Source organism: Arachis hypogaea, chromosome 17 (assembly GCF_003086295.3).
Source record: "Arachis hypogaea cultivar Tifrunner chromosome 17, arahy.Tifrunner.gnm2.J5K5, whole genome shotgun sequence".
Lineage (NCBI taxonomy): Eukaryota > Viridiplantae > Streptophyta > Magnoliopsida > Fabales > Fabaceae > Arachis > Arachis hypogaea.
This window is the reverse complement of record NC_092052.1, coordinates 53240612-53263673: the sequence shown is the minus strand read 5'-3', so window position 1 is coordinate 53263673 and position 23062 is coordinate 53240612. Positions and strand designations below refer to the sequence as shown.

Sequence of the window (23062 nt, the reverse complement as noted above, 5' to 3'; positions counted from 1 at the left end):
AATATTTTATTATTATTTATTATTTTATCATTAAATTTTTGAAAATTACCTTGCCTTTACCTTTTAACCTTTAAAATTAACTTTTTACCCTGGTAACTTTTAATATTTCTACTTTAACCACACTAACTTTCAGAAATTACCAAATAACCCCTCAAACACCAAAATAATTACAACCTTGCCCTTTTTAAGATCTAAAAGCTGTTCTTCATGTTCTTCATAAATACTTCAGATTCTTTCTTTGTTTTCACCCATTATTCAGTCTTTTCAGTAACCGATTTTTACCATAATTCATAATAAATTTCCAACCACTAAAACCCCATCTTTTTTACATGATTTTAACACAAATTGAACCCCAATTTAAGGCCTAGTGTTTGTTTTTCCAGCAGCCCTCAAGAACAACATTCATAGCTTGAATATCATTAAATTTCATCAAAATTTCAACAAACTTTCACCAAGAATAACTCATATAAACAATCAATTTCAAGCATAACCAAACCATATCATAATCACACATCTCAAACACAATCAATCAAGATTAAATTCGTCACACCCTTCCTGGTTTTGCTGCTCCTAATTTGGTTAGACTTTCAGGTGGTCCTTAAGCACTTTTTCCTCCTAAATCACATCAAGAACAACTTTAAATCCAAAAACCCTCAAATAACCAAATCTCACTCAGCTTATTAGGAACTGATTTCTAACCTTAGACTTGCTATAAATTCACGTTTCTTGGCCCTCAAGTCAAGTTAAGCATGATTCCTAAGGAAAAACATCAAGAAAACACATGTTTTGCATGGTTTTCCATGAAAACCGAATTGAAGAGGGAGGGAGACAGCCATATCACCTTATTTCCAGCATTGATAAGTCATATGATCATGTAGAGAAAGAATAAAGGATCATTTTGGTGAAATCGGAGTTTTGATTTGAGTTTTAGTTCAGAAGAAATCAAGCTTTGAAGATTAAGTGTTCATGAAAGCTTCTCTCTTTTCTCTCTTGTTATTTTCGGCCAAAGGGAGTAAATGACCAGCCTTGGAGTGTCTTGGGGGTGTAAGGTGAGTTGTGATTGGTTGGCTTGGATGTGGATTAAAATAATATTAAAATATCCCAGGTGTATAACTACTAAAACTAGATGTATCAGAACACTTGTAAAAACATCTCTAAAAATTATTTTCTGAGCTACTAGTATAAATAACACTAGTAACATATTTATTATGAGAATAAAACATGTATAATGAGGCCTTAGCATTGCTAAATTCATCAGAGAGTTCCGGTGCTAAGCTGCACCAGTAAACTATGAACTTGGTTAAACCGATTTTCTGGTTTTAACTAAAACTGACCAGGTAACCTTATAATATCATTCAAGAAGCTTCTAATACTAATATAATGATAATATTATCTTATTATCTCTCTTGTCTGATGAATCGAGTCCGGTTCGTCAAACTGAGACTATTTACGAAAAACAGAATTAAAACTCTTAACCGATACGGTTCAAAAACTGGGTTTTTCGTGACTACGTTATCGAGCGTGCCTCAGAAAAGGTTCTATCTTAAAGATGACATAATGACAATGAGGATTGAGATACTTGATGATATATCAGAGGTTCTCCCCTTACTGATCTTCCGGTTCGGAAAAGATCTCGCATACTCGAAAATCAGGGTTGTTACAAGTATGTGATGCAAAAGTGGAAATTTTGGGTAGCTAGGCATGAATTACTACTGAATTAGAATTATATAGAGTATATGTATGTTAGGTGAAAACTTAGGTTAATTAAAGATTCAATTTATATCTCACTTAGCCATATATATACCGTCACCCTTACCTTAGCCCCATTACAACCTTGAAAAGACCTCATGATGTTTGCATTGGTACACTAAATTTTTGTTGATTGGGTAGTTGAAGAACAAAGTTTAGAAAGCATTACTAGAGAAGAGTAGAGTGATTAACCCTAGACACTTGAGAGATTAGAGTGATATACACTACCAATGAGGGTTCAATGCTTGATTCTATGTTCCCTGCTTTCATGAGCTATCTTCTTACAAGTTTACTTGTCTTTTATTGTATAATTTGAATTAGTAAAATCTGATTTATATTTGTCTTGGAGAACTTGTTTACTTTTAATCAAGTAGATAGAAACATCTTAGCATATATAGTTGTATTTCATACATTTTACTATTCCTCTTCACTCCTTTATAGCTTCTCTTGAGCTTAGCATGAGGACATGCTAACGTTTAAGTGTGAGGAGGTTGATAAACCACTATTTCATAGTTTATCTTGTGCTCAATTGAGTGTTTTTATCAACTCTTCACCCACTTATTCATACTATTTGCATGGTTTTACTTTTTCCTTCCTGATTTTGTGCTATGATTCAAACCATGCTTCTTTGGCCTTATATTTGCTAATATTAATCCTCTCTTATTACCATTTGATGCCATGATATGTGTGTTAAGTGATTTTAGAAATTACAGGGCAGGAATGGCTCAAAGGATGGAAAGGAAGCATACAAAAATGGAAGGAATACAAGAAGTTGAAGAAATTGCTAAGCTATCCAGCCTGACCTCTTCGCATTCAAACGGTCATAACTTGAGCTACAGAGGTCCAAATGACGTGGTTCTAGTTGCGTTGGAAAGCTAACGTCTGGGGCTTCGATTTGATATAAAATTTGCTATAGTGATCATACATCTAGGCGACGCGAACGCGTGCTCCATGCGGATGCGTCGCAGTGACGAAAATCAGCATGCCAGATTTCACCCCCAGCGATTTCTGAACTGTTTCTGGCCCAGTTTTCGGCCCAGAAAACACAGATTAGAGACTATAAAGTGGGGGAATCCATTTATTCATAAAAAAAAGCTTTAATTATTATTCACAATTTTAGGATTAGATGTAGTTTTAGAGAGAGAGGTTCTCTCCTCTCTCTTAGGATTTAGGATTATGATTTCTCTTATTTTAGGATTGCTTCTACAATCACAAGTTCAATATTCCTTTAATTTATTTTCTATTTTTATTTATTCCATTACTTTAATTGTCATTTATCTTTTCATTATTGCTTTACAAACTTTTCATGTTATGATTTGAATTTATGTTTAAATGCAATTTGAGGTATTTCAGATTAATGATTGTTTTATTTATGATGCTTTCAATTCAATTTAGATTTATTTTCCCCTTTTGGCTTTGGTTAAGTAATTAGCAACACTTGAGTTATCAAAATCAGCTGTTGATTGAAATTGGAATTCTTTGCTGATTAATTTGTACTCCAATAACTCTAGTCTTTCCATAGGAGTTGACTAGGACCTGATGATCAAATTAATTTGTCTACTTGACTTTTCTTTGTTTAGCAAGGGTTAATTAAAAGTGGGAGCAGAATCCAATTCTCATCACACCTAATAAGGATAACTAGGATAGGACCTCAATTTCTCATACCTTGCCAAGAGATTTTTATTATTATCAATTTATTTTCCTTGTCATTTAAATTACTTACCCCTTATTTTCAAAAACCCAAAAAATATATCTTTTTACATAACCAATAATAAATCATACTGCCCTGCAATTCCTTGAGAGACGACCCGAGGTTTTAATACTTCGGTTATTAATTTTATTGGGTTTGCTTTAGTGACAAACAAAACTTTTGTACGAAAGGATTCTCTGTTGGTTTAGAAACTATACTTACAACGCGATTATATTTGTAAAAATTCTTTACTGGACAGAAATCTGTTCTTCAGTCATACAAAGGTAATTGGTGAAAAGGGGCTTGTGAGTATGGTTGAGGGTTATGTTGAGAGTATGGCTCATAGGCATATGGTGGTGGTTCTTGAAAGTCACAAGGAGATTCACCATAACCATTGGATTGATATGCATCATAGAATGACTCTTGTTCATAGTGTATTGGTAGAGGTTGTTGTCATGAAGATTGATCATATACATAGGGCTCCTCCCACCTTTGAGTGTCCCATCTTTGATACATATCCTCATTGTAGCTTCCATTTCCTACAACATAGTTAAAACCAAACTCATAGCCAAAGTGAGAATTCATAAGGAAAAGAGAAAATAGAAACAAAAGCTAATAAGAGATAATGAAACAAAATCCTAAAACTAGCAAAACTAACAAGCAGTCCAAAAATCAAGCTATTCACAATATTCACATATATACAATAACCAATAACATAACACCATTGCAAATCCCTGGCAATAGTGCCATTTTGATGAATGAATTTTTGTGTGGTTTATTTAGAATTTCACAAATGAATTCTCGTTGCAAGTATAGTTTCTAAACCAACAATAATCCTTTCATACAAAAATTTGGTTGTCACTAAAACAAACCCCTATAAAAATAACCGAAGTATTCAAACCTCGGGTCATTCTCCCTAGGAATTGCAATAAAGTGTCCTTGTTATTGGCTATGAAGTATCTTTGGGGTTTTTGGAATAAGAAACAAGAAATGTAAATGGCAAAAGAAATAAACTAACAACTAGAAAAGCTCTTGGCAAGGTATGAGAACTAGAAGTCCTATCCTAGTTATCCTTATCAATTGGGATGAGAATTGTCCATTGCTCCCACTTAGTTAACCTCTAACTATGAAGGAAAGTCAAGTGGATGAATTAACTTGATTCCACAAGTCCTAGCCTAATCATGATGAAAGACTAGCTTTAGCGGCATTCAAGTCAATTAGCAACTTCTAATCATCAATCAACAAAGTAATTAGATAACTCAAGAGTCACTAATTACTCTACCTAGGCCAAAAGGGGAAAAATCTATTCTAAAATCCAACCAAGCATTTTGTCAAGCACTTGGAAGGCACAAAAGGAAAGCATAGTAAAATTGCAAGGAAAGTAAATCTATACTACTCAATTGCAAGGAATTAAACAACAATAAAGCAAATCAACAATGAAGGAAATCAAAACATGAAGTGCATTAAAGAGAAAATAGAAGAAACAAAAATGTATCATCATAAAAGTAGAGAATTACAAGAATTAAATGCTAAACTAGAGAGAGGAGAAGTAAAAGAACAAGAATTGATAAAGGAAAAGTAAATCAAAACATGAAATTAACCTAGATCTAACCTAATCCTAATTTTAGAGAGAAGAGAGAGCTTCTTTCTCTAGAAACTAACTTTCCCTCCAAAACTAAACTAAAACTAAACTAATGTGTTCTAAGGTGTGGAAGGTGTTGACTCCCCCTTGAATTCTGCCTTAAATAGCCTCAGAAATGAAATGGATTTGGGCTTGGGAAGCCCAAAAATTGCCCCAGCGGATTCACTTTAAGTGGGTCACGTGCGAGCACCGACGCGTACGCGTGGGTCACGCGTACGTGTTGCTTGGCAATTTCCTATCCACGCGTACGCGTCATGTACGCGTGTGCGTCGCCATGCGACCTCATCGTTTCACACGTGCGCGTCTGCTGCGCGTGCGCGTGGAGTGAATTTCTCCCAATCCTTGATTTTCCATTATTTCTCCACTTTGCATGCTTTTCTCTTCATTCCTTTGATCCATTCCCAGCCTTTTCAACTTGGAATCACTAACAAATATATCAAGGCATCTAGCGGAATCAAAGGTGAATCAAAATTAGCAATTAAGTGCCTAAAAAGCATGTTTTCACACTCAAGCACAAATTAGGAGACAATCATGAAACCATGCTATTCCATTGAATAAATGTGGGTAAAAGGTCATAAAATCCTCTAAATTAAGCACAAGATAAACCCTAAAAATGGGGTTTATCAGCGAATTTGTCAAATTTTACAATCATGTGTTCGCATGAAGCATACATACGCATGAAAGGCCAAGTTTTGAATGTGTGCGTACGTGAGTGACCCTTCTATTTTGAGTACTGCGTAAGTGGGAGGTGCTCGCGTATGCGAGATTAGGAAAACACACATCCATGCGAATGTAGAGAGTGGCATGCGTACGTATGACCATCCTATTTTGAAAAAGTTACATTTTTTAGTGTTAAACCTATTCTCTAGCTTTCCAATCCTTTTTAGCATCTGTTTAAGTTCGTTAGCGATTTTTTAAGCTTTAGAACAAGGGTGAACATGTTGAGTAAGTTAGGAAAGATATTTAGAAGTGAAGGGTTGAGTGGTGGTTAAGGCAAGGAATGATGAATAATATATGACATATGATTGATAATGATAATAATGATGAATTTGAGATGAAATGAGATATGAATTGACGATGATAATGATATTGGTAATGATGAAATTAAAGAATATATGGCTTATATATTTGAGACAAATTGTTGACCCTCTGTACGTAAGATGTGACCGGACACTTTAACTCCCTGGGTTCCCCCATGGGCATGCACATATATATATAAATTGAGCTTGGGGTGTCACCCCCATGTATAAATTTGAGCTTGGGATTTTGTCTCTCCCATGGATGAGCTTGGGATTTTTCCCATGGATATTGTTGAGTTTGGGGATGCGCGTACAGAGGGACTGTCCAAGGTTAGCGACATATCGGGCTTGCTTCGTAACTGATAGATGATATCATCATCCATAGGACAGGCATGCATCATATGCATTTGAATGTTTTGCTTGAGTGTGCATTTATTTTAGATTGTCTAACTGCTTAGCCATGTTTATCTGCTACTTGTTTACTTGTTGTATCTTATTTCTATCTGTGCTTTCTTCATTTGGCTTGTTTGTGCATGTTTTTGAGAGAGGGGGTTGTTCCACCATAAGTAGGGGGGTTGAGGAAACAGAAGGTGTTGAGTTAGGTTAGAATTTGAATTTCCTTAGTTAGATTACCAAACATTTGGGTTTAGTATTAACTTTAAGTTTGTTTCTGAATGTTAAGTTCCAGGAATGCTGGTGCACGGAAATCGTGATTCACACTTTTCACATCTCTGCACAACTAACCAGCAATTGCACTAGGTCGTCCAAGTAATAAACCTTACGTGAGTAAGGGTCGATCCCACGGAGATTGTCGGCTTGAAGCAAGCTATGGTCATCTTGTAAATCTCATTCAGGCGGATTCAATTGGTTATGAGGTTTTGATAATTAAAATATAAATAAAATATAAAATAAGATAAAGTTACTTATGTAATTCATTGGTGGGAATTTCAGATAAGCGTCTGGAGATGCTTTGTTGCTTCTGAACCTCTCTTTCCTACTGCCTTCTTCCAATCATGCGTGCTGCCTTCTATGGCAAGCTGTAAGATCCTCTAAGTGAAAATGGTCCTCTACGATTTTTGCATGGCTAATCAACTGTCGGATTTCTCGTTCGGATGAAAAATACCAGGTACAGCTACCGCATGGCTAATCATCTGTGGGTTCCCACTAGCGTTGGAATAGGATCCATTGATCCTTTTGCACACTGTCACTGTGCCCAACATTTATAGGTTTGAAGCTCGTCATAGCCATCCCTTCCTGGATCCTACTCAAAATACCACAGACAAGGTTTAGACTTTCCGGATCCCAGGAATGGCTGCCAATAATTCTAGCCTATACCACGAAGATACTAATCTTACGGACTCGGTCCGTGTATTAGATATCCAAGAGAATATACTCTGGCTGTCGTCCAATGACTACGTTGAACATCATGTAGACTGCTTTGTGGTTGTCAGGCACGCGGATCTTGGCTAAGCGAGTAACGAAGATTGGGTGATTGTCACAAGTCACCCCTTCATTCTGACTTAACTGAATTAAGTACGAGAGTATATCTTGGAGAAGAAGTAGGCGTGAGTTGAAAGAAAAATAATAGTACTTGCATTAATTCATGAAGAACAGTAGAGCTCCACACCTTAATCTATAGGGTGTAGAAACTCCACCGTTGAAAATACATCAGTGAAAAAGGTCTAGGCATGGCCGTGAGGCCAGCCTCCAAACATGAAAAATAGCATAAGATGGTCAAAAAGACGATCAAAGATGTTAAATAAATCTCTAAAAGTAGTTTTTATACTAAACTAGTAACTAGGGTTTACAAAAAATGAGTAACTAAGTGCAGAAAGTGTAGAAATCCACTTCCGGGGCCTACTTGGTGTGTGCTTGGGCTGAGCATTGAAGCTTTTTCGTGCATAGGCTGTTCCTGGAGTTAAACGCTAGCTTTGGTGCCAGTTTGGGCGTTTAACTCCAATTCTGGTGCCAGTTTGGGCGTTTTACGCCAAGATATTTTAGGCTGACTTTGAACGCCAGTTTGGGCCATCAAATCTCGAGCAAAGTATAAACTATTATATATTGATGGAAAGCCCAGGATGTCTACCTTCCAACGCAAGTAAGAGCGCGCCAATTGGAATTATGTAGCTCCCGCAAATCCACTTCGAGTGCAAGAGGGTCAGAATCCAACAGCATCTGCAGTCCTTTTTCAGCCTCTGAATCAGATTTTTGCTCAGGTCCCTCAATTTCAGCCATAAAATACCTGAAATCACAGAAAAACACGCAAACTCATAGTAAAGTCTAGAAATGTGATTTTTGAATAAAAACTAATAAAAATACAATAAAAAGTAACTAAAACATACTAAAAACTATGTAAAAACAATGCTAAAAAGGGTATAAATTATCCGCCCATCACAACACCAAACTTAAATTGTTGCTTGTCCCCAAGCAACTGAAAATAAAATAGGATAAAAAGAAGAGAATATACAATGAATTCCAAACTTATCACTGAACTTAGTTCCAATTAGATGAGCGGGGCTAGTAGCCTTTTTGCTTCTGAACAGTTTTGGCATCTCACTTTATCCTTTGAAGTTCAGAATGATTGGCATCTATAGGAACTCAGAATTTAAATAGTGTTATTGATTCTCCTATTTCAGTATGTTGATTCTTGAACACAGCTACTTTATGAGTCTTGGCCGTGATTCTAAGCATTTTGTTTTCTAGTATTACCACCGGATACATAAATGCCACAAACACATAACTGGTGAGCCTTTTCAGATTGTGACTCAGCTTTGCTAGAGTCCCCAGTTAGAGGTGTCCATAGCTCTTAAGCACACTCTTTTTGCTTTGGACCACGACTTTAACTGCTCAGTCTCAAGCTTTTCACTTGACACCTTCACGCCACAAGCACATGGTTAGGGACAGCTTGATTTAGCCGCTTAGGCCAAGATTGTATTCCTGTGGGCCCTTGATAAACCCCGATTTTGTGGTTTATCTTGTGCTTATTTTGGGGGATTTTATCACCTTTTCTCACTTTTATTCAATGAAATAGCATGGTTTTGCAATTCTCCCTTGATTTGTGCTTAAATGTGTAAACATGCTTTTTAGGCCCTAAAATTGGTGATTTTGATTCACTTTAATTCCATTCGATGCTTTGATATGTTTGTTGAGTAATTTCAGGTTCATAAGGCAAGTATTGGATGGAAGAAGTGAGGAGAAAAGCATGCAAAGCGGGAGAACTCATGAAGAAATGATGGAACCGTAAAGCTGTCAAGCCTGACCTCTTCGCACTCAAATGACCATAACTTGAGCTACAGAGGTCCAAATGAGGCGGTTCCAGTTGCGTTGAAAAGCTAATATCCGGGGCTTCGAAATGATATAAAATATGCCATATGTTACTTCGCGCTCAGGGGCGCGCACGCTCCATGTACGCGTGCGCGCTGATTCTGCCCGTGGGTCCACTTTAATGAAATCGCCCCCAGCGATTTTGCAGCTCATTTTGGGCCCAATCCAACCCATTTCTGATGCTATTGAACCCAAGGATTGAAGAGGGAAGGAACCAAGTAGTCATATTTTTAGTTTTTCATCATGTTTTAGGGTAGAATTCTAGAGAGAGAGGCTCTCTCCTCTCTCTAGATTTTAGGGTAGTTTAGGTTTAGTTTTCTTAAATCCAACTTTTAATTCTTGTTTTAATTTAGTTTCTCCTTTTAATTTCTTGTTGCTACTACTCTATTCTTCTTAGTTCTCTTGTCAATTTTACTTTTATGTCTTTTTTTATGTTCATGAGCCCTTTGTTGGAATTGGATCTTTTCTTTAATGAAATTTAATGTTTGATGTTCTTTTATTGATGATTTGAGTTGTTGATTTACTTTTCTTGAAATTGGTAGTTGGTAGATTTTATTATTCTTGCACATTTACCATGCTTTCTTTTTATGCCTTCCAAGTGATTGATAAAATGCTTGGTTGGGCTTTAGAGTAGATTTTGAGCATTCTTGGCTTTGGAGAGAGTAATTGGGCAATCTTGAGTCATGAAAACCCAACTTATGTTAGTGATCTAGAGTTGTTAGCTAATATTGTTTCCATTGATGCTAATCTTTTGCAAATTTAATTAGTAAGTTGATTAGGACTTTTGGATTGAGATTAGCTAGTCTTATTAGACTTTCTCTCATGGAAGATAATATGATACCTTCTTCCAATGTTGGAGATGACGTAATAAGATAAATTCTTGTTATTATTGTGGTATGATTGATTAATCTTGTTTGACATTCTCCCTATTTGTTGGAGTTAACTAAATAAGATGAATTAATCATTGCATGACTAGGATAGAAAGCCTATTATCTCAATCTTTGCCATGAATGTCTCTTTTTATTACTTGTTTTCTTTAGTTACTTGCTCATTTTACTTTATTGTCATTTGATTTCTTGCCCTCTTATCAATCAAAAACCCCCTTACCCCTTCATAGCCAATAATTGACCACTTCATTGCAATTCCTTGTGAGACGACCCGGAGTCTAAATACTCCGGTTAATTCTTATTTGGGGTTTGTTATTTGTGACAACCAAAAATTTTTGTATGTGAGGACTCTTTGTTGATCTAGAACTATACTTGCAATGAGAATTCAATTGAGGAATTCTATATCAACAAAAGTTCACACATCAGCCCTCCTATCCACTGATGCACAAAGCCTTGGATCCTTTTTCTACCCTTGCCTTTTGGTTTAAAGGGTTACTGGCTTTCTCTGCTTGCTTTTTCTTTTTCTTTCCTTTTTTCTTTATTTTTTTTCGCAAGCTTTTATTTTTCACTGCTTTTTCTTGCTTCAAGAATCAATTTTATGATTTTTTAGATTATCAATAACATTTCTCCCTTTTCATTATTCTTTCAAGAGCCAACAATTTTAGCATTCATAAACAACAAATTAAAAAATATGCACTATTCAAGCATTCATTTAGAAAACAAAAGGTATTGCCACCACATCAAAATAATTAAACTAATTTCAAGATAGAATTTGAAATCATGTACTTCTTGTTCTTTTGCAATTAAAACATTTTTCATTTTAAGAAAGGTGAAGGATTCATAGGACATTCATAACTTTAAGACATAGATACTAGACACTAATGATCATGTAATAAAGACACAAACATAGACAAAATATAAAGCATAATTTTCAAAAAAAAAAAACAGAAAATAAGAACAAGGAAATTAAAGAATGGGTCCACCTTAGTGATGGCGGCTAGTTCTTCCTCTTGAAGATCTTATGGAGTACTTGAGCTCCTCTATGTCTCTTTCTTGCCTTTGTTTCTCCTCCCTCATGGCTCTTTGATCTTCTCTAATTTCATGGAGGAGGATGGAATGCTCTTGGTGCTCCATCCTTAGTTGTCCCATGTTGGAACTCAGTTCTCCTAAGGAAGTGTTAATTTGCTCCCAATAGTTTTGTGAAGGAAAGTGCATCCCTTGAGGCATCTCAGGGATTTCTTGATGAGGAACTTCCTCATGCTCTTGTTGAGGTCCATGAGTGGGCTCTCTTGTTTGCTCCATCCTTCTCTTAGTGATGGGCTTGTCCTCTTCAATGAGGATATCTTCCTCTATGACAATTTCAGCTGAATTGCATAGGTGACAAATGGGATGAGGGAAGGCTAACCTTGCCAAAGTAGAGGGCTTATCCGCCACCTTGTAGAGTTCTAAGGATATGATCTCATGAACTTTTACTTCCTCTCCAATCATGATACTATGGATCATAATAGCCCGGTCTACAGTAACTTCAGACCGGTTACTAGTAGGAATGATAGAGCGTTGGATGAACTCCAACCATCCCCTAGCCACGGGTTTGAGGTCAAGCCTTCTTAGTTAAACCGGCTTGCCTCTTGAGTCTCTCTTCCATTGAGCACCTTCCACGTAAATGTCCCTAAGGACTTGGTCTAACCTTTGATCAAAGTTGACCCTTCTAGTGAAAGGGTGAGGGTCTCCTTGCATCATTGGCAATTTGAATGCTAGCCTCACATTTTCCGAACTGAAATCCAAGTATTTACCCTGAACCATTGTGAGCCAATTCTTTGGGTTCGGGTTCACACCTTGGTCAGGGTTTCTAGTGATCCATGCATTAGCATAGAACTCTTGAACCTTTAAGATCCCGACTTGTTGAATGGGGTTGGTGAGAATTTCCCAACCTCTCTGATGAGCGGATAATTTATACGCTTTTTGACATTGTTTTTAGTAGGATCTAGTTACTGTTAGGGATGTTTTTAATAGATTTTGTGTTAAATTCACATTTTTGGACTTTACTATGAGTTTGTGTGTTTTTCTGTGATTTCAGGTATTTTCTGGCTGAAATTGAGGGACTTGAGCAGAAATCAGATTCAGAGGTTGAAAAAGGACTGCTGATGCTGTTGGATTCTGACCTCCCTGCACTCAAAGTGGATTTTCTGGAGCTACAGAACTCGAAATGGCGCGCTTCCAATTGCGTTGGAAAGTAGATATCCAGGGCTTTCCAGAACTATATAATAGTCCATACTTTGGCCAAGAATAAACGACATAAACTGGCGTTCAACGCCAGCTTTCTACCCAAATCTGGCGTCCAGCGCCAGAAAAGGATCCAAAACCAGAGTTGAACGCCCAAACTGGCACAAAAATTGGTGTTCAACTCCACAAATGGCCTCTTCACGTGCAACACTTAAGCTCAGCCCAAACACACACCAAGTGGGCCCCGGAAGTGGATTTATACATCAAATACTTACTCATGTAAACCCTAGTAGCTAGTTTATTATAAATAGGACCTCTTACTATTGTATTAGGCATCCTGGATTGTATTCTGATCCTGTGATCACGTTTAGGGGGCTGGCCATCTCGGCCATGCCTGGACCTTTCACTTATGTATTTTTAACGGTAGAGTTTCTACACTCCATAGATTAAGGTGTGGAGCTCTGCTGTTCCTCAAAGATTAATGCAAAGTACTACTGTTTTCTATTCAATTCTTCTTATTTCGCTTCTAAGATATCCATTCGCACCCAAGAACGTGATGAAGGTGATGATTATGTGTGACGCTCATCATCCTTCTCCCTTATGAACGCGTGCCTGACAAACACTTCTGTTCTACATGAATTAAGCTAGAATGAGTATCTCTTAGATCTCCTAACCAGAATCTTCGTGGCGTAAGCTAGAATGATGGCGGCATTCAAGAGAATCCGGAAAGTCTAAACCTTGTCTGTGGTATTCCGAGTAGGATTCAATGATTGGATGACTGTGACGAGCTCCTAACTCGCGATTGCAGGGCATTAGTGACAGACGCAAAAGGATAGTAAATCCTATTCCAGCATGATCGAGAACCGACAGATGAATAGCCGTGCCGTGACAGGGTACGTGAGCATATTATTCACTGAGAGGATAAGATGAAGCCATTGACAAGGGTGATGCCTCCAGACGATTAGCCGTGCCGTGACAGGGCATTGGATCATTTTCCCGAGAGATGACCGAAAGTAGCCAGTGACAGTGGTGATGTATCACATAAAGCCAGCCATGGAAAGGAGTAAGACTGACTGGATGAAGATAGCAGGAAAGCAGAGGTTCAGAGGAACGAAAAGCATCTCCATTCGCTTATCTGAAATTCTCACCAATGAATTACATAAGTATCTCTATCCCTATTCTATTATTTATTATTCGAAAACTCCATGATTATTTTATATCCGCCTGACTGAGATTTACAAGGTGACCATAGCTTGCTTCATACCAACAATCTCCGTGGGATTCGACCCTTACTCACGTAAGGTATTACTTGGACGACCCAGTGCACTTGCTGGTTAGTTGTATCGAAGTTGTGACAATTATGAATTAAGATCAGAGCACCAAGCTCTGGAGCCATTACCAGGATTTGTTCTAGCCTGGAGATCACAATTTCGTGCACCAAGTTTTTGGCGCCGTTGCCGGGGATTGTTCGAGTTTGGACAACTGACGGTTCATCTTGTTGCTCAGATTAGGTAATTTTCTTTTTGTTTTATTTTCAAAAATGTTTCAAAAATCTTTCAAAATTTTCTCCTTTGTTTTTGAAAAAAAAAATGTTTTCAAAAATAAATTATTCTATGGCTTCAGAATTTTAAGAATGAATTCTAGTGTTTCATGAAGCATGATGAAGCCTGGCTGGCTGTAAAGCCATGTCTCAATCCTTATACTCAAGAGAAGAGCTTCTTTATCTTTCTTAGCCAATTGGCTGTTGAATGTAAGGAATGTCAGGCGTGTCATGTCTGAGTTACATACTAAAGCTTGGCTGGCTATTAAGCCATGCCTGACCCTTTGATTGGAGCTTTAGAGCATAAGATTCCTGGAATTCATGTTGAAAATTTTGGAATCCTTATTTTTTATTTTTCATATAATTTTTCGAAAAATATAAAATAAAAATCCAAAAAAAATTTAGAAAATCACAAAAATAAAAAATATTTCATGTTTCTTGTTTGAGTCTTGAGTCATATCATAAGTTTGGTGTCAATTGCATGTGCATCTTGCATTTTTCGAAAATTTCATGCATTCATGGTGTTCTTCATGATCTTCAAGTTGTTCTTGGTAAGTCTTCTTGTTTGATCTTGATGATTTTTTGTTTTGTGTCTTTTCATGTTTATCATATGCATTCTTGAATTCTTAGTGCGTAAGCATTAAAGAATTCTAAGTTTGGTGTCTTGCATGTTTTCTTTGCATTAAAAGTTTTTTCAAAATTGTGTCTATGATGTTCATCTTGACATTCATGGTGTTCTTGGTGTTCATCTTGACATTCATAGCATTCTTGCATGCATTCATTGTTTTGATCTAAAAATTTCATGCATTGCATAATTTTCATGTTTTTCATAAAAATTTCAAAAATCAAAAAAATATCTTTCCCTTTTTCTCTCATCAAATTCGAAAATTTGAGTTGACTTTTTCAAAAATTTTTAAAAAAATCAAGTTGTTTCTTATGAGTCAAACCAAATTTTCAATTTGAAAATCTTATCTTTTTCAAAATCTTTTTCAAAAATCAAATCTTTTTCAAAATTCTTAGTTATTTTCGAAAATTAAAAAAATATTTTTCAAAAATCTTTTTCTTATTTTTATACCAAATTTTCGAAAATAACATGAACAATTAATGTTTTGATTCAAAAATTTGAAGTTTGTTACTTGCTTGTTAAGAAAGATTCAAACTTTAAGTTCTAGAATCATATCTTGTGATTTCTTATGAATCAAGTCATTAATTGTGATTTTAAAAATCAAATCTTTTTCAAAACTAATTTCAATCATATCTTTTCAAAAATATCTACTTATCTTATCTTTTTCAAAAAATATCTTTTCAAAATATCTTTTCTAACTTCCTAACTTCTTATCTTTTCAAAATTTGTTTCAACTAACTAACTAACTTTTTGTTTGTTTCTTAACTTTTTCAAAACTACCTAACTAACTCTCTCTCTCTAATTTTCGAAAATATCTTCCCTCTTTTTCAAAATTTCTTTTTTAATTAACTAATTGTTTTTATTTTTATTTTTGATTTCAAAAATTTTCGAAAAAAATATTAAACATTTTTCAAAAACTATTTTCAAAAATCACTAACTCTTTTTCAAAATAATTTTCGAAAATTTTCCCTCCCCCATCTTACTCTATTTATTCATTCATATCCTAACATCTCATCTCACATATCTAGCCTCCTCACAGTTGTGTTTCTTCCATTATATTATATTCTTTGTCTCCCCCTCTTCTTCTACTCACACAGGGATCCCTATACTGTGGTATAAAGGATCTCTATTATTATTATTATTATTTTTCTGTGCCTTCTTCTTTGTCATATGAGCAGGAGCAAGGATAAGAACATTCTTGTGGAAGCAGATCCAGAACCTGAAAGGACTCTGAAGAGAAAATTAAGAGAAGCTAAATTACAATAATCTAGAGAAAACCTTTCAGAAAATTTCGAACAGGAAGAGGAGATGGCAGCTGAAAATAATAATAATGTAAGGAAGATGCTTGGTGACTTTACTGCACCTAATTCCAATTTACATGGAAGAAGCATCTCCATTCCTGCCATTGGAGCAAACAACTTTGAGCTGAAACCTCAATTAGTTTCTCTGATGCAGTAGAACTGCAAGTTTCATGGACTTCCATCTGAAGATCCTTTTCAGTTCTTAACTGAATTCTTGCAGATATGTGATACTGTTAAGACTAATGGAGTAGATCCTGAAATCTACAGGCTCATGCTTTTCCCTTTTGCTGTAAGAGACAGAGCTAGATTGTGGTTGGATTCTCAACCCAAAGACAGCCTGAACTCTTGGGATAAGCTGGTCACGGCTTTCTTAGCCAAGTACTTTCCTCCTCAAAAGCTGAGCAAGCTTAGAGCTGATGTTCAAACCTTCAGACAGAAAGAAGGTGAATCCTTCTATGAAGCTTGGGAAAGATACAAACAATTGACCAAAAAGTGTCCTTCTGACATGCTTTCAGAATGGACCATCCTAGATATATTCTATGATGGTTTATCTGAGCTATCAAAGATGTCACTGGACACTTCTGCAGGTGGATCCATTCACCTAAAGAAAACGCCTGCAGAAGCTCAAGAACTCATTGACATGGTTGCTAATAACCAGTTCATGTACACTTCTGAAAGGAATCCTGTGAATAATGGGACGCCTATGAAGAAGGGAGTTCTTGAAGTTGATACTCTGAATGCCATATTGGCTCAGAATAAAATATTGACTCAGCAAGTCAATATGATCTCTCAGAGTCTGAATGGAAGGCAAGCTGCATCCAACAGTACTCAAGAAGCTTCTTCTGATGAAGAAGCCTATGATCCTGAGAACCCTGCAATAGCAGAGGTAAATTACTTAGGTGAACCTTATGGAAACACCTATAACTCAACATGGAGAAATCATCCAAATTTCTCATGGAAGGATCAAAAGCCCCAACAAGGCTTTAATAATGGTGGAAGAAACAGGTTTAGCAATAGCAAGCCTTTTCCATCATCAACTCAGCAACAGACAGAGAACTCTGAACAAAATACTTCTAATTTAGCAAACTTTGTCTCTGATCTGTCCAAGGCCACTGTAAGTTTCATGAATGAAACAAGGTCTTCCATTAGAAATTTGGAAGCACAAGTGGGCCAGCTGAGTAAAAGGATCACTGAAATCCCTCCTAGTACTCTCCCAAGCAATACAGAAGAAAATCGAAAAGGAGAGTGCAAGGCCATTGACATAAGCACCATGGCCGAACCTGTGAGGAGAGGAGAGGACGTGAATCCCAAGGGGGAAGACCTTCTGGGACGTCCAGTGATCAATAAGGAGCTTCCCTCTGAGGAACCAAAGGACTCTGAGGCTCATCTAGAGACCATAGAGATTCCATTGAACCTCCTTATGCCCTTCATGAGCTCTGATGAGTATTCCTCTTCTGAAGAGAATGAGGATGTTACTGAAGAGCAAACTGCCAAGTTTCTTGGTGCAATCATGAAGCTGAATGCCAAATTATTTGGCATTGATACATGGGAAGTTGAACCTCCCTTGTTCATCAATGAACTAAGTGATCTGGATCAACTGACATTGCCTCAAAAGAGACAGGATCCTGGAAAGTTCATATTACCTTGTACCATAGGCACCATGATCTTTAAGGCTCTGTTTGACCTTGGTTCAGGGATAAACCTCATGCCCCTTTCTGTAATAGAGAAACTGGGAATCTATGGGGTGCAAGTTGCTAAAATCTCACTAGAGATGGAAGACAGCTCAAGAAAACAGGCTTATGGACAAGTAGAGGACGTGTTAGTAAAGGTTGAAGGCCTTTACATCCCTGCTGATTTCATAGTCCTGGATACTGGAAAGGAAGAGGATGAATCCATCATCCTAGGAAGACCTTTCCTGGCCACAGCAAGAGCTGTGATTGATGTTGACAGAGGTGAAATATTCCTTCAATGGAATGAGAACTCCCTTGTGTTTAAAACTCAAGGATCTCCCTCTGCAACCATGGAGAGGAAGCAGAAAAAGCTTCTCTCCAAGCAGAGTCAAGCAGAGCCCCCACAGTCAAACTCTAAGTTTGGTGTTGGGAGGCCACAACCAAACTCTAAGTTTGGTGTTGAACTCCCATATCCAAACACTAAGTTTGGTGTTGGAGAGTCTCAACAAAGCTCTGCACATCTGTGAGGCTCCATGAGAGCCCACTGTCAAGCTATTGACATTAAAGAAGCGCTTGTTGGGAGGCAACCCAATGTCTATCTAATTCTTATTTTTATTGTTTTTCATGTTTTCTTATGTTCATGATCATGTGGAGTCACAAAATAAATATAAAAAATGAAAACGGAGTCAAAAATAGCAGAAGAAAAATCACACCCTGGAGGAGCATCTGTCTGGCGTTCAAACGCCAGAACAGAGCATGGTTCTGGCGCTGAACGCCCAGAACAAGCATGGTTCTGGCGTTTAACGCCAGAAATGGCAGCAAATGGGCGTTGAACGCCCAAAATGGGCACCAACCTGGCGCTGAACGCCCAGAGTTGTGTGCAAGGGCATTTTGCATGCCTAAATTGGTGCAGGGATGTAAATGCCTTGACACCTCAGGATCTGTGGACACCACAGGATCACCTCAAGATCTGTGGACACCACAGGATCATCTCAGGATCTGTGAATCCCTCACCCACCTCACCCTCTCTCTCTCCATTTATGACCATCCCTTCTGTTCTCCATTCACCACTCACATCCATACACAGATCCCTCCATCTCCTCCATATCTTCTTATTCTTCTATTCTTTCTTCTTTTGCTCGAGGGCGAGCAACATTCTAAGTTTGGTGTGGTAAAATCATAGCTTTTTTGTTTTTTCCATAACCCTTGATGGCACCTAAGGCCAGAGAAACCTCTAGAAAGAGGAAAGGGAAGACAAAAGCTTCCATCAAGGGTCTATAGCTCAGTGGTAGAACATTTGACTGCAAATCAAGAGATCCCTGAGATACCTCAGGGGATTCATTTTCTTCCACACAATTATTGGAAGCAACTAAGGGTGGAACATCAAGAGCACTCCATCACCATTGATGAAATCAGAGAAGATCTAAAAAGCAATGAAGGAGGAGCAACAAAGGCAGGGAAGAGACATAGAGGAGCTTAAGGACATCATTGGTTCCTCAAGAAGGAAACGCCACCATCACTAAGGTGGATTCATTCCTTGTTCTTGCTTTCTCTGTTTTTCATTTTCTATGTTATGTGCTTATCTATGTTTGTGTCTTCATTACATGATCATTAGTAGTAGTAACTATGTCTTAAAGTTATGAATGTCCTATGAATCCATCACCTCTCTTAAATAAAAACTGTTTTAAATCAAAAGAACAAGAAGTACATGAGTTTCGAATTTATCCTTGAACTTAGCTCAATTATATTGATGTGGTGACAATGCTTCTTGTTTTCGGAATGTATGCTTGAACAGTGCATATGTCTTTTGAAGTTGTTGTTTAAGAATGTTAAATATGTTGGCTCTTGAAAGAATGATGACTAGGAGACATGTTATTTGATAATCTGAAAAATCATAAAAATGATTCTTGAAGCAAGAAAAACCAGCAAAGAACAAAGCTTGCAGAAAAAAAATAGGCGAAAAAAAAATGAAAAAAAAAATTTTAGAAGAAAAAGAAAAAGCAAGCAGAAAAAGCCAAAGCTCTTAAAACCAAGAGGCAAGAGCAAAAAGCCAACAACCCTTAAAACCAAAAGGCAAGGGCAAATAAAAAGGATCCCAAGGCTTTGAGCATCAGTGGATAGGAGGACCTAAAGGAATAAAATCCTGGTCTAAGCGGCTAAACCAAGCTGTCCCTAACCATGTGCTTGTGGCGTGTAGGTGTCAAGTGAAAACTTGAGACTGAGCGGTTAAAGTCAAGGTCCAAAGCAAAAAAAAAGAGTGTGCTTAAGAACCCTGGACACCTCTAATTGGGGACTTTAGCAAAGCTGAGTCACAATCTGAAAGGGTTCACCCAATTATGTGTCTGTGGCATTTATGTATCCGGTGGTAATACTGGAAAACAAAGTGCTTAGGGCCACGGCCAAGACTCATACAGAAGCTGTGTTCAAGAATCATCATACTGAACTAAGAGAGTCAATAACACTATTCGAAATCTGAAGTTCCTATAGATGCCAATCATTCTGAACCTCAATGGATAAAGTGAAATGCCAAAACTATTCAAGAGGCAAAAAGCTATAAGTCCCGCTCATATGATTGAAGCTCTGTTTCATTGATAGTTTGGAATTTATAGTATATTCTATTCTTTTTATCCTACTTTGATTTTCAGTTGCTTGGGGACAAGCAACAATTTAAGTTTGGTGTTGTGATGAGCGCATAATTTATACGCTTTTTGACATTGTTTTTAGTATGTTTTTAGTAGGATCTAGTTACTTTTAGGGATGTTTTTAATAGATTTTGTGTTAAATTCACATTTCTGGACTTTACTATGAGTTTGTGTGTTTTTCTGTGATTTCAGGTATTTTCTGGCTGAAATTGAGGGACTTGAGCAGAAATCAGATTCAGAGGTTGAAAAAGGACTGCTGATGCTGTTGGATTCTGACCTCCCTGCACTCAAAGTGGATTTTTCTGGAGCTACAGAACTCGAAATGGCGCGCTTCCAATTGCGTTGGAAAGTAGACATCCAGGGCTTTCCAGCAATATATAATAGTCCATACTTTGGCCAAGAATAGACGACATAAACTGGCGTTCAACGCCAGCTTTCTACCCAAATCTGGCGTCCAGCGCCAGAAAAGGATCCAAAACCAGAGTTGAACGCCCAAACTGGCACAAAAACTGGTGTTCAACTCCACAAATGGCCTCTGCACGTGCAACACTTAAGCTCAGCCCAAACACACACCAAGTGGGCCCCGGAAGTGGATTTATACATCAAATACTTACTCATGTAAACCCTAGTAGCTAGTTTATTATAAATAGGACCTCTTACTATTGTATTAGGCATCCTGGATTGTATTCTGATCCTGTGATCACGTTTAGGGGGCTGGCCATCTCGGCCATGCCTGGACCTTTCACTTATGTATTTTTAACGGTAGAGTTTCTACACTCCATAGATTAAGGTGTGGAGCTCTGCTGTTCCTCAAAGATTAATGCAAAGTACTACTGTTTTCTATTCAATTCTTCTTATTTCGCTTCTAAGATATCCATTCGCACCCAAGAACGTGATGAAGGTGATGATTATGTGTGACGCTCATCATCCTTCTCCCTTATGAACGCGTGCCTGACAAACACTTCTGTTCTACATGAATTAAGCTAGAATGAGTATCTCTTAGATCTCCTAACCAGAATCTTCGTGGCATAAGCTAGAATGATGGCGGCATTCAAGAGAATCCGGAAAGTCTAAACCTTGTCTGTGGTATTCCGAGTAGGATTCAATGATTGGATGACTGTGACGAGCTCCTAACTCGCGATTGCATGGCGTTAGTGACAGACGCAAAAGGATAGTAAATCCTATTCCAGCATGATCGAGAACCGACAGATGAATAGCCGTGCCGTGACAGGGTGCGTGAGCATATTATTCACTGAGAGGATAAGATGAAGCCATTGACAAGGGTGATGCCTCCAGACGATTAGCCGTGCCGTGACAGGACATTGGATCATTTTCCCGAGAGATGACCGAAAGTAGCCAGTGACAGTGGTGATGTATCACATAAAGCCCGCCATGGAAAGGTGTAATACTGACTGGATGAAGATAGCAGGAAAGCAGAGGTTCAGAGGAACGAAAAGCATCTCCATTCGCTTATCTGAAATTCTCACCAATGAATTACATAAGTATCTCTATCCCTATTCTATTATTTATTATTCGAAAACTCCATGATTATTTTATATCCGCCTGACTGAGATTTACAAGGTGACCATAGCTTGCTTCATACCAACAATCTCCATGGGATTCGACCCTTACTCACGTAAGGTATTACTTGGACGACCCAGTGCACTTGCTGGTTAGTTGTATCGAAGTTGTGACAATTATGAATTAAGATCAGAGCACCAAGCTCTGGAGCCATTACCAGGATTTGTTCGAGCCTGGAGATCACAATTTCGTGCACCACTCTCCTTCGAATCTCATGTCGAATCTCCGGATATTCACTCTTTTTGAGCTTGAAGGGGACCTCGGAGATCACCTTTTTCTTGGCCACAACTTCATAGAAGTGGTCTTGATGGACCTTTGAGATGAATCTCTCCATCTCCCATGACTCGGAGGTGGAAGCAATTGCCTTCCCTTTCCTCTTTCTAGAGGTTTCTCCGGCCTTAGGTTCCATTAAAGGTTATGAAAAACAAAAAAAAAAGCAATGCTTTTTCTACACCAAACTTAGAATGTTTGCTCGTCCTCGAGCAAACGAAGAAAGAAATAAGTAGAAGAAGAAGAAATGAGGGAGATGGAGGTGAGGAGAGGGTTCGGCCAAGTGGGGTGTAATGTGTATGATGTGTAAAATTAAAGGTGGTAAGGAGGGGTATTTATAGGGTAAGGGAGAGAGGGTAGCCGTCTATGAGGGGTTGGGTTTGGGAGGGAAATGGTTTGAATTTGAATGGTGAGGTAGGTGAGGTTTTATGATGGGTGGAAGTGAGTGGTGAAGAGATTATGGAAAAGAGGGTAAGATTTGATAGGTGAGGGGTATTTGGGGAAGAGTTATTGATGGGATTGGTCAAGGGTGTTTGGGGAAGAGTGATATGGAAAGGTGTGAAGAGGAGAGAAGAAGAGGTGGGGTTGGTGGAGATCTTGTAGTGTCAAGAAATTTGAGTCCCTGCACCATTCTGGCATTCAAACGCCCATTCTGTACCAAATCTGGCGTTTAACGCCAACTCTGCTACCTTTCCTGGAATTAAAAGCCAGTCTGCTGCCCATTTCTGGCATTAAACGCCAGCCAGATGCCCATTTCTGGCGTTTAATGCCAGCCAGATGGCAGACAGCCCTTTCTGGCGTTAAACGCCCAGAGTGCTGCCCATGCTGGCGTTTAACGCCCATTCTGCTATCCTTACTGGCGTTTAAACGACAGTAAGCCTGTCCTCCAGGGTGTTCTA

At 37.9% G+C, this 23062-nt stretch overlaps 1 non-coding gene across 1 annotated transcript; it reads right to left on the bottom strand.

The window, feature by feature from the left end:
- Nucleotides 1-16403: 16403 nt before the first annotated feature.
- Nucleotides 16404-16511, bottom strand: LOC112768708 (small nucleolar RNA R71). Its single transcript, XR_003186106.1, has one exon. It is a non-coding gene; the product is annotated as a small nucleolar RNA R71 (small nucleolar RNA).
- Between the last annotated feature and the right edge of the window lie 6551 nt (nt 16512-23062).